The sequence below is a fragment of the Podarcis cretensis genome (genome assembly GCF_951804945.1).
Source record: "Podarcis cretensis genome assembly, chromosome: 6".
Lineage (NCBI taxonomy): Eukaryota > Metazoa > Chordata > Lepidosauria > Squamata > Lacertidae > Podarcis > Podarcis cretensis.
Window position 1 is genome coordinate 63,517,854 of NC_137175.1, and position 10,844 is coordinate 63,528,697.

Below are 10,844 nucleotides of genomic sequence, written 5' to 3' on the forward strand. Positions count from 1 at the left end.
GCTTGTGCCTTAAGGCTTGTGTCTGAGATCCCAGGGTGATTTGATGAGCATTGGAAAGGAGACAGAAGGGTGAGAGGATGACATGCATCACAAGATGGGGAAGCTTTTAATGTCTGACATTTTACTGTTTTTATATGTGCTGTAAGCTGCCCAGAGTGCCTGGGGAAACCCAACCAGATGGGTGGAGTGTAAATAAGAATATTATTATTATTATTATTATTATTATTATTATTATTATTATTATTTTATGATACAACATGCCTGGTGCAACATGCCTTTGGGAGTGATAGGCATCCTTCACTGATCACTAGGGGGCCCACTGAATTTCGCTTCTCGCCTCTGGTTCCTAGGGATATGCATATACCACTTCTTCCTCATCTCCTTTCTAGTGAGAGAGAAATGAGTCAGGTTATTCACAGCCAGTTCTGGCCACCCTTGTCTTTCCTGTACGCAGCAGGAATGGCCGTGATTGGACATACATGGTCATAATGTCCCCACCCAGTGACTTGGGTGGTGGAAAGCTTTCCAGCACTGCTCCCTTCCTATGGGCAGCTATCCTTTGGCAACAACACAGTCTGTCTCTCACCATGTGCTTGTGCAGTGCCTAATTTGGGTGGGCTGTGATCTCAGCCAGGATTACCAGAAACTACAGCCCTATAAATACATTATATTTTCAGAATAACAGCTTGCTAGGGCCTCTGGTCATCAAAGTGCTTTGTCCTATGCAAGGCCTGTTTATTGAGTGCATCTTGTGCTGCGATAATTACCTTGAAGTACAGGGCTGATAGTTCCAAATTTAAAAGATAGTATTATCACAGATTTCTCAATTCAAAGTACTAGAGCCATCGGGAGTGCTTAATCAAAAATAGGCTTTAAGCAAATGATCATTAACTCTGTGAGCAGAACCAGGCTTTTCCGTTCTGTGCATTTTTATAGGCACTATTTTACTGCAGGCCTTTTTTATGAGTTCTGGGATCGTGAGGCTTAAAGAGGGGACATAGCCAGGATTTGGACGTGGGAAGAACAAAGTGTCAAGCTGAGCAGGGCTCCACATGCACATCTGGGACCATTTAGAACATATTCTTTGTGCGTGTGGTGGGGTTTTTTTTTAAGTGCTCCAACCGATTATAGGCAAGTAGCAGCTCTGCCGAATGAAACCCAGCAATGTGAATGTGAGAAGAGTAAGTCAGTTGAGCTTACCTGACACTCCTGGATACTGTGACTGGCCTCAGCATGGGGACGAACAAACGTGGTGAAGCATGCTGGTATTTTGCCAATTTCAGCATTCTCATACTCTCCAGTTGATGAAGTTTCATGCCGTAACTTTAACAGCCTGTTCCTAAAAAGAGACATCTGCACAGAATCACACCGTAAGCGATTCACACTGGATCAGTTATATTGACTGGTGCGCTGTTGAGTTTTGACTGCAATGTTTTGTATGTGAAGAGGAGGGGTGCTATATTGGCAGGTACTGTTTGAATGGGGAAATGCCCGCAAATTCACTGCTTTGCAGCAGCTGGCTCTGACAGTGCTGCTACTACATTAAAGGAAATGGAGACCATGAGCTGAACCACCACATTTCTGTGACCCATAGAGCAACCTCCCTCCCTCCTATGTGAACTTATAGGAGCAGGCAGGTTAGCCTGGCCTCCTAAACCCGGCACACTAAAGCATACATGATTCTGCTTCTCATGCTTAAAAAGAAATGGTGGTTTTAAGTTTCACCATTACTTGGAGAATAGACACCCATACCTTAGAATAGAGCCCCATACAGTAATCATGTAAAAAACCAAAATTGGTGTGTAGCTGGGTGCAATACTATTTATGGATAAAGAATATGAAGAAATCCCTTCATGAAGGAAACCAGTGTAAATGCACTGATATCACTTATGGGCTTATATCTTCTTTTGCAGTGAGAACTGGATTGCAGTGTAGTGTTCTTCAGCTCAATGTCCTCTAGAAGGCACTATATCACTGTGAAATTAACAGGTTTTTTTATTCCTCTTAGGAAATAAGCCATTTGTAATTGCTTGATTTGAAGCCAGTTATCATCGTTTTCCTGCTCTTAATTATAAAAGGTTTTTTTAATCATTTTAACACAATACAGTGCATCTTTTTGTGGGAAAGGATGTTTTGTTCAGTATGATGGAATTTACAAGTGAAGGACCGTCTCAAATTTTTTTAAAAAAACACACACATAAATACATCTAAAGAATATTGTTAAGTGTTGGATCCTGTGAAGAATTATGGCATCTAAACTTGGTATTTGAAAAGTTATTTAACGTCTTTATTAAATAAAATATTTTTAAAAGCATATACATAATAGGAGAAACACTCTGGAAGTTGCAAGGGAAATAAACAGGGTACCCAGGGTAAACCAGGCTTTATTTCACCCAAGTGAAAGACCCAATCTTGCACCCACATGTGCATTTGCGTACATACACACATAGGCCGGGAGGCTTCACCTGGGGCAAAAAATCCTGGCCAGCCCCCCACCCATAGCTACAAATGTACCACAGTGATCAGGACTCTATGAAATCACTGAATGACGTACATTTGAGTCAGGTCAATATCAAGTGATCCAATTTACACTCTGCTTTGGAACATGTTTTTTTAAAGAGCTTGGCTAGCTTTTCAGATGCTTTTTAATTCAATGACTTTCTAAAGAAATGTCTGACGTAACTGATATTATAGTTTGGAATCTTGTTTATTCTGTTATATTTTACTCCAAGAAGACCCATTTATCCTAAATAGCACCCAATAAGGCAGACATGTATGTATAAAATATTTTTTAAAAAATGTGATCCCATTGAGATCCCCAGATGAAATATTGCAGGCAGCTCTTAGAAATGTTAAATAATCAATAAAAAGTTTTTGAATTTTTAAACTCATATTATTTTTTTCAATCACTTGTACTTAAAAATTTGTAACTTAAAGTAAGTCCACCATGTGACATAGCATATTAAAGCCCATGAAGCTCTTAAGAGATTGGTGTTTTTAGTTTTGATGTCTCTCAATTGGATGACATAAGGTAAAAAAAGTTGGTTCACTTGATATTATTCACAGATAAAGGCATTTAGTGTTAAATCTTAGTGGCTCCATTCCCCACCCTTTTAAATGCAGTCCTGACCCCCCACTATAGCCAGTGCTAAAACTTCCCTCTGTTTCAGCTCAGGATTGCACCCTGCACAGCGTATGTCAAAAACAAACTCACATACTAGGGACTTCTCAACAAACCAATCCATGTACAGTAATACCTTGGGTTACATACACTTCAGGTTACATAAACTTCAGGTTACAGACTCCGCTAACCCAGAAATAGTACCTCGGGTTAAGAACTTTGCTTCAGGATGAGAACAGCGATCATGCGGCAGCAGCGGGAGGCCTCATTAGCTAAAGTGGTGCTTCAGGTTAAGAACAGATTCAGGTTAAGAACGGACCTCTGGAACAAATTAAGTACGTAACCAGAGGTACCACTGTATATACTGCTTACTTGCCAAAATGGCTTCTAAGAGGCTTACAAGTATAAAAACCAGTTATGAAAGTATTGGCCCCACATAATTAAAATAAACAATAAAACAGTTTCATCAAAGCATTAAAATAAGCACCCATAAATAAAATGTACAATAAAATGCCATTAAAACACACTGCTTAAAACCATAAGGAAACTTCCAGTCCGCATATCAACCAATATTCTAAAATGCCCCGAGAATGAGGCAGATAAATGGAAAGCTCTTTTACAGAGGAAGAAAACTTCCAAGAAACTGGGGGACAGATTTTGAGGCAGCGCTCATTGAAACAATATGAGTAACCCTCTTTTAAGATTACCGCAAAGCCCTTCCGAGATCTGACAGACGCAGAGCCTCCTACTCTGCTCTTCCTTCCCCCACTCTACATTTATGAGAGTGTTTCTGTTTTGACATGGTAATAATGACCTGATGAGAAGAGGCATACTGTGAGGATTAATAACAACTTGACAAGATGTGACTAATGATGATGGCAGGTTTGTTGAAGAAAACCCAAGTACCTTGGTCAGATAGTGCTGAGGAATGCAGAGGGTGTTTGAAAGTGCACACATGCAGGGCGATGTAGCAGGCACTAAGGGGGCTCTGACCTTTAGCTGGCTCACTAGTCATCAAAACTAGATTCAGGGCAAGATAAACAGAATAGAAGCAGACTGTGAAGGGAAAAAAGAGGGGGAATGCTTGAAAACATATGAAGGAGGAGCTAACCTGATAAGTTGTGCATCCTTTTGCATGGTTCTGTACGTTTTGTTGTACAGTATTTTGTGCCTTGTGATTTGCTGTTATTTTGTTGATTATAGATTAGTGATTCTTTATTGCAATTGATAAGTGTAAACCGTTCAATTATTATTTGCTGTTGTTTAAATTTGCCATTTACTGTTGGATTCTAGTAGAATATTGGATATTTCTTTGTTTGTTGTAAGTTGTTTATTTTAAAGTTATTGTGACTTTTTATATAGGATCTGATTGTTACTATCAATGTTTGATGTATTATTATTATTATTATTATTATTATTATTATTATTTGTGTTGGAAGCTGCCCAGAGTGGCTGAGGCAATGCAGCCAGATGGGTGGGGTATAAATAATAAATTATTATTATTATTATTATTCCTATTGCCTAATACATTGCCACTGAATTCATGACCCCATAAAAATGGAACACAGGTGCCAGTCAAGGAGGGAAAGACAAAAGGCGAGGCCTCACACACTGGCATATGGCTAACTTACACTCTTTCACCTAGTGACTAGCTTGACTCTCCCCAGCCAATCAGAAGATGCCTAGGCTGCAACTTTCCAGAGCTGAGAGTAACTCCAGATGTAAGTGTAACTTCACAGCTGTGGAATTCTTCCCAATTAGCATACCAGCCCTCTTTAGCCTTGAAGCCCTGGTGCTGACTAAGTAACACAGGTGTAATTAACGAGAGTGAGAGCAACTTGCTGAGAGAAAAACTGCTCTCTCCTGCGCTCACCTCTTTACCCAGAAGTCTGTGCTCCTCAGAGAACCAGTGTTTGTGAACAAGACCTAATACAAGACCCCTCAATATCTGGACAACAGAGTTTCCTTCCAGAGGTAAGTCCAACTTCGAGCTACGTTCCCTGTGATAGATAGACATGTCACAGGTTTCTTCTTTCCTCGGGGTTCACCTGCTGGTTTGAAAGTGCTTCTCTCAGTTGAATGTACCTCCATCCCCCTTTAAAAAGCAGAATCAATCACAAAATGCTTGAGGGAAGAAATGGGCTGGAGATGTTGCCATCAGTTCTGACCGGTCAATGCTATGCACAGCCAGTTTCTACCAAGAGGAAACAAGTTCCCCACATCCTGAAGGTGATGCGTCTGGGGGGAAAACAGTGAGTGGGCTTCCCCATTCAAAATATGCATGCAGCTAAAGTGAAAACGGCTTGATCTGATGTGACTTCAATTGACTTGAAACACTCTTGGACTATTTACTGTTTGTTTGCTTTCAACACCTTTCCCTCCTCCTGTATGGTGTAGTAAACATTCCCTGTCTCGTGGCAAAGTTTTCAGACAAATCCTTTTGTTTAGAAAAGTTTAGGTGATACGTTTCCGTAGGTACTAATGGTTAGACAGTGACTTTTTGATACAGAAGTGTTGCAGAATATTCAGAATAATAAGCAGTGGCTCAGATAATGTGTGTTTGGGAATCTTCTCACCTCCCAGCAGATGCAGTCTGGGGATCTTTGTGAGAACAGAAGTGGATTATTGGGCTCTGTAAGCTTAACAACATTGCAGAGACGCTGTCTCTCCCCTGAAGATCTGTTTGTAGGAGCAGAAAGTTTTGGCTGTCTGTCGGAATGATTAAGCGCCTTCACCTTTGTTTAATCCGTATATTACAGAATGCCTACCCCTATATTTGATTGTGTGAACAGGGCAAAACATGACATTTAGGCTGACCACATATCCTACCATACAGTGGACAGGCCTTTATTTGGAGGAGTGCTATATTTAAAGGGCTGTCCAGTTGGAAGACCAGTTTAAAGATGAAGAGCCATTAAGATTGGAGAGCAGAGGTCTTCACGTTGCCCGCTAACAGTTAACACTTGGGCAGCACGCAGGTCACCAAATCTGTGGAATTTATTTATTTCAATTTATTGTAATTATTTCTGAATTTGCAGCGCTGCGTATGAATCAGCATATGCAAATTTGATACAAATGTTTTCCTCTTCTGCCTTTTTTTTAATGATTCATGGGGATACATAAGTGGCCACCCTAACTGCATGGTAGGCGTGATGAAAAAGGGCACACATTGACCAAGGTACATGTCGTAAGTCAATAACTGACTTCTAATGGACCTCATACTCCCTTGCTGCTGGTGAAAGCTTCAGCTAAATTCCACAGCTATCATCTTAGCATCTGTCTGCCTTGTTTTAACAGGCACATTGCTTTGAGAAGTACGGTGTGTGTCTCTGGGCTCCAGGTTTCAGACTGACTTGGAAGTGATACTCCTTCCTTCCTTGGCTGATGTGCTCCTGTGAAAAAGGACCAGGTTTTTTTGGAGGGGTGGTGGTTGAGGTTTGCATTCATTATACTTTCCATTCAGATTCATTTTCACTTAATAGCACCTTTCATCACAATGATCTAAAGTGACTTTTTATATAAGAACTACTATTAAAGGAAAATAGGGCGAGGAGAAAGAGAGAGAGAGAGAAGCCAGCAAATGAGACATTTCTGTGCCACTTCTTACAGACATTTGATTCAACAAGTAATAAAGGCCAGCTGCTTTGTCTGAAGTGTCACAGCAGGGTGGAAACGAGTGTGGAAGAGGAGAGAGCTGCTGGCAAAGGAAGAGCTCTGCTGAACTCTGCCAGGGTTATTATTAAATGATTAAGTTTTCACAAGAAGAAGAAAGGCTGTCTGCAGCAGTCCCAATGGCTGCAGGATAAACAGCTCAAGCCTTCAGCCAGCAGCAGCAGGAAATGGAAAGGGGGCACTACCAGCTATCCTTAGGAAATGTGAGGTTGAACTCAACTTTTTTTAAAGGAAAGCTTATCTGGGCTCACCACTCAGTCCAGACAGAACCACTTGACTCTACATGTGCCCTGTGGAAGGGAGACACACAGCTCCAAATGTGCTGTGGACGACACTTAAATTGTCATGAAGTGGGTCCAAGTACTGACTGATGTACACCTCCCTTTCAGACATTGCAGCAGTAAAGCATGTAAACCTGTTTAGCCAGAGGTGCAGTGGTAGATTTTGAAGTGCAGGAGCATCTTTAGGATGAACACCTCCAGGGAGAGTTCATAGCCTTTCAAAAAATGCAAACAGATGCACTGATCATGTGTTTGTGTGTGTATGTGTATGTGTATGTGTATGTGTATGTGTATGTGTATGTGTATGTGTATGTGAGGGGGTAGGAGATGAATATATAAATTGCACATTTGTGTGCAGTATATAGCATGGTCATCCCCAATCTCATGTTCTGGGCTACAATTCCAACATCCCTGCTGGTTTGCCAAAGGAACTTGTGGTCCAACCTTCTCCAATCTGGTGCCCTTCAGATGTTTTGATTTAGCATAATATCCAATTTATTCTGGTCAGCTAGCAGTCATAAAATGGTAAACTGGCAAAAAAGGACCTTGCATGTTGGACTTTGGCTGGGAAGACCTGGCTGGCCATGAAGTTCACTGGCTGAACTTGGTCCAGTCTTTGAGACTAGTCTACCTCACAGAGCTCTTATTAAGAGGATAAAGTGGGGTGCCCCACACCCATGCATGCCATGCTCAGCTCAAGTGCTCTGGCAAATGATCACATCACTTACACTCTGAAAAAGTGTCCTGCAGTTGCGTCACCTCACATTTCTCTTCCATGACTACATTCCCGTGGCTTTTCACAGGCTATCATATATTAACAGCTATTATCAGTACTATGATAAGGTAACGGAATAATCCTACTGTGGTGCACACAGTTCAATTTCTCCGCATAAATCATACAAGGTTATTTGCCACAGCTTTTATCCATCCCTAGAAAATGTGCATCACTTTTAAATGATTATTATAAATTGGGGGAGTGAGGCTAGGCCCAAGGGGTAATCCTAAATAGTGCTGAATAATATTGTCAGACATCCCTCCTTCTGTATAATGTTTTCATATTCCAGGACAAAGTAGCTCCATAAAGCATCATGGATATTAAATCTGGTTCCTCAGAGCAAATCAAAATGTTCTTTAAAGGGTAATGTTTTATTTAGCTGCCAATGCAAGATTTGAATTCAGGGCCACAGAACCCCACCCCAGACATAAACAAATACAACTGAGCTTATTCTTTCTGCTTTTCATGTGACCGTAACTGAGACCATCTGTGTTAAGAAACAATGTTTTGCCAAGGCTGAGGAATTTATTACCATTGTTTTTAAGAATAAATTGTGAAATCCATTGCATATTTTAACCATAACAATATACAGGATGTTGCAAGTCTCTCTCTCTCTAATTATTATTATTATTATTATTAGTTCTTTCTCCACCCTATCCTAAGGGCTCCAAGAGGATTTACAATAATTTAAAAACCAAAAAAATAGAATTGCATGAGGTTGGGTTTTTGTTTTTTTAAATCCTCATAATGTTCAAAAAGATTTTTAAAAAGCACGGTAATAGCTAAACCTGAACTTACACCCTAGCCACAGTGATAGAAACTGTGATTTTCTAGTAGTTGAAGTGAAAGGTGGTGGCTGGTATTTTGATAATGGTGACATCTGATGAACAGAATGAAAAACTTGGGTGAATGCACAGCATCAGTTCCGCAATGAACATCCATGTGGAACTCATTTCCACTTTTGCAAAGATAGAAAATAATGGAGACCAGCAAATGATTGATGCTAAATAGAAACAAATCCTCCTATAAGCACAAAGTGCCTAAAGCGCCCTTGTAGCACTGGAAATTGACTCAAATTTAATATTGGATAATTATTAAAGACTGTGCACAAAGTGTAATCCCATCCTTCCACAGCATGAAGTACAGTACAAGGATGCAGAATCACCAGACCTCTTACTTACACACGCTCAGCAAAATAGATTTCAGAATCATGCTCCCCACTTCAGAATGGTTTTCACTGTTTTCTCTAGTTCATGTGGTCCCTCCTCTTTTTTGTATTGTGAAAAAACAACAACAGTAGTGCTGTTGCATCATGGGATCATATCCTATCTTCAGCTGGTGTGCTGGTTCCTATATTGCTTTTACTGGTGCTTCAAAATGCAAGAGGTGCCTGAAAGAGAAGAGTGAGTAGCTGGCTAAAATCCTACTACTATTTGTTTCTCACCAAGAGGTCGGATTAAGAGATGAGGGAAATGAGTAGGGAGGCAGGGTTATCGGAGGGAGGAAATGTGCCCCAGGAAACCATGACCCTAGCTGACATGCAGGTCGGGGAGGTGCCCCTATAAGCCCTTTCTCCTTTCTCACAGTTGCAGGAAGATTCATGAAGACTACTCAGAGGCTAGGAATATCTGGGATTGAGGAGCAGTGGGGCTGTGAGTGTGGGGCTTTGAGGCAGACATACAGGACCCCATTCAGCAGAAGGGCACTCAGGTGCAGCATGCACCAGTTTATCACATTTTGAAGGGAAGGAATACACTTTATGATCCAGAGAGGACCCTTATTCTCACATAGGACCATTAATTCCAAAATGTCATAACTATACTATGACTGAGAATTTGTATAGCACATAGTCCGTTGCAGGGGGTTGGACTAATGTCCCTTCTGTTTTGGTCCCTTCCCACTGTACAAGTGCTGAGGTAGACTACAAAGAGGAGGCTGTATCAGGTCTGAGAATGAGGTAAAGGCACATTTAGATCTGCCATCTGATTTAATGCAAAGTAATTATAAGCTTCTCGGCATCCCTCATTGCATCCCATGTATATAGTCATGGTTGACATGTGTGGCACTGCTATTGATGAAGATATACTTTGAAAAAAGAGCTAATTAATTCCATCTTAATCTATCATAGCTGATGAATCTCTCTCTCTCTCTTGTTACATCCTGCCTGGTTAAACTGGAAGTGTTTAATGCATTGGTCAGAGAACAGCATAAGGATGTGGCTGAGAATATTGTCCAAGCTTTCTTAACAAGCAGATGTGCCCAATGTAGCCTAACATTTCCTCAGTTGCCATCCTCATCATGAAACTTGTGAGTCATGTCTTATTTGTGTAAACATACTGTAAGCAATCTCTGAGTGATGTGAGATTCCAGGGGTTCCAGGCACTTACCCAGGGTTCAATTACCACAGCAGAGACAGTGGTGTCTTTATGATGTATGGTTTATTCACAGAGATATACAACCTGGGCCTACAGTGGAGGGGTTCACAGCCTTAACACCCCAAGAGGACCTTGCTTCTCCCATAGCCACAGCTTTGTATTTGAGGAGAAATCAGCCCTCTGCCTTCCTAGCTTCTTGCCTTACTTTTAGCTTCTACCTTACATACTCTTTGTCATGGAAGGGAAGGTTCTTGAGAGAAGAATAAAAAATTGGGACTCCAGACAACCTGTTCATTAGGCATTCATCCTGATTCACTTGCACAAACCTTATGATAGACTTGTTGTTGTTGTTGTTGTTTACCCACCCTTTACCTTAAGGTCCTGGGGCAGGTTACAACAATCTAATAAACAATATTTATAAAATTTAAAAAACTCAAAATAAGAAAGAACACAGTCATTAAAGAAAATAGGATGGGTCCTAAAAAGACACATCTCAAAACCAGTGTCTGGTTTTATTGAGCATTTGTTCGGAATATTCATTCTGAATGCATCCTGATTTGCTTACATAGTTAGAGACCTTCCCATCGATCGATCATCCATTCCATACTTTTCAGTCTATT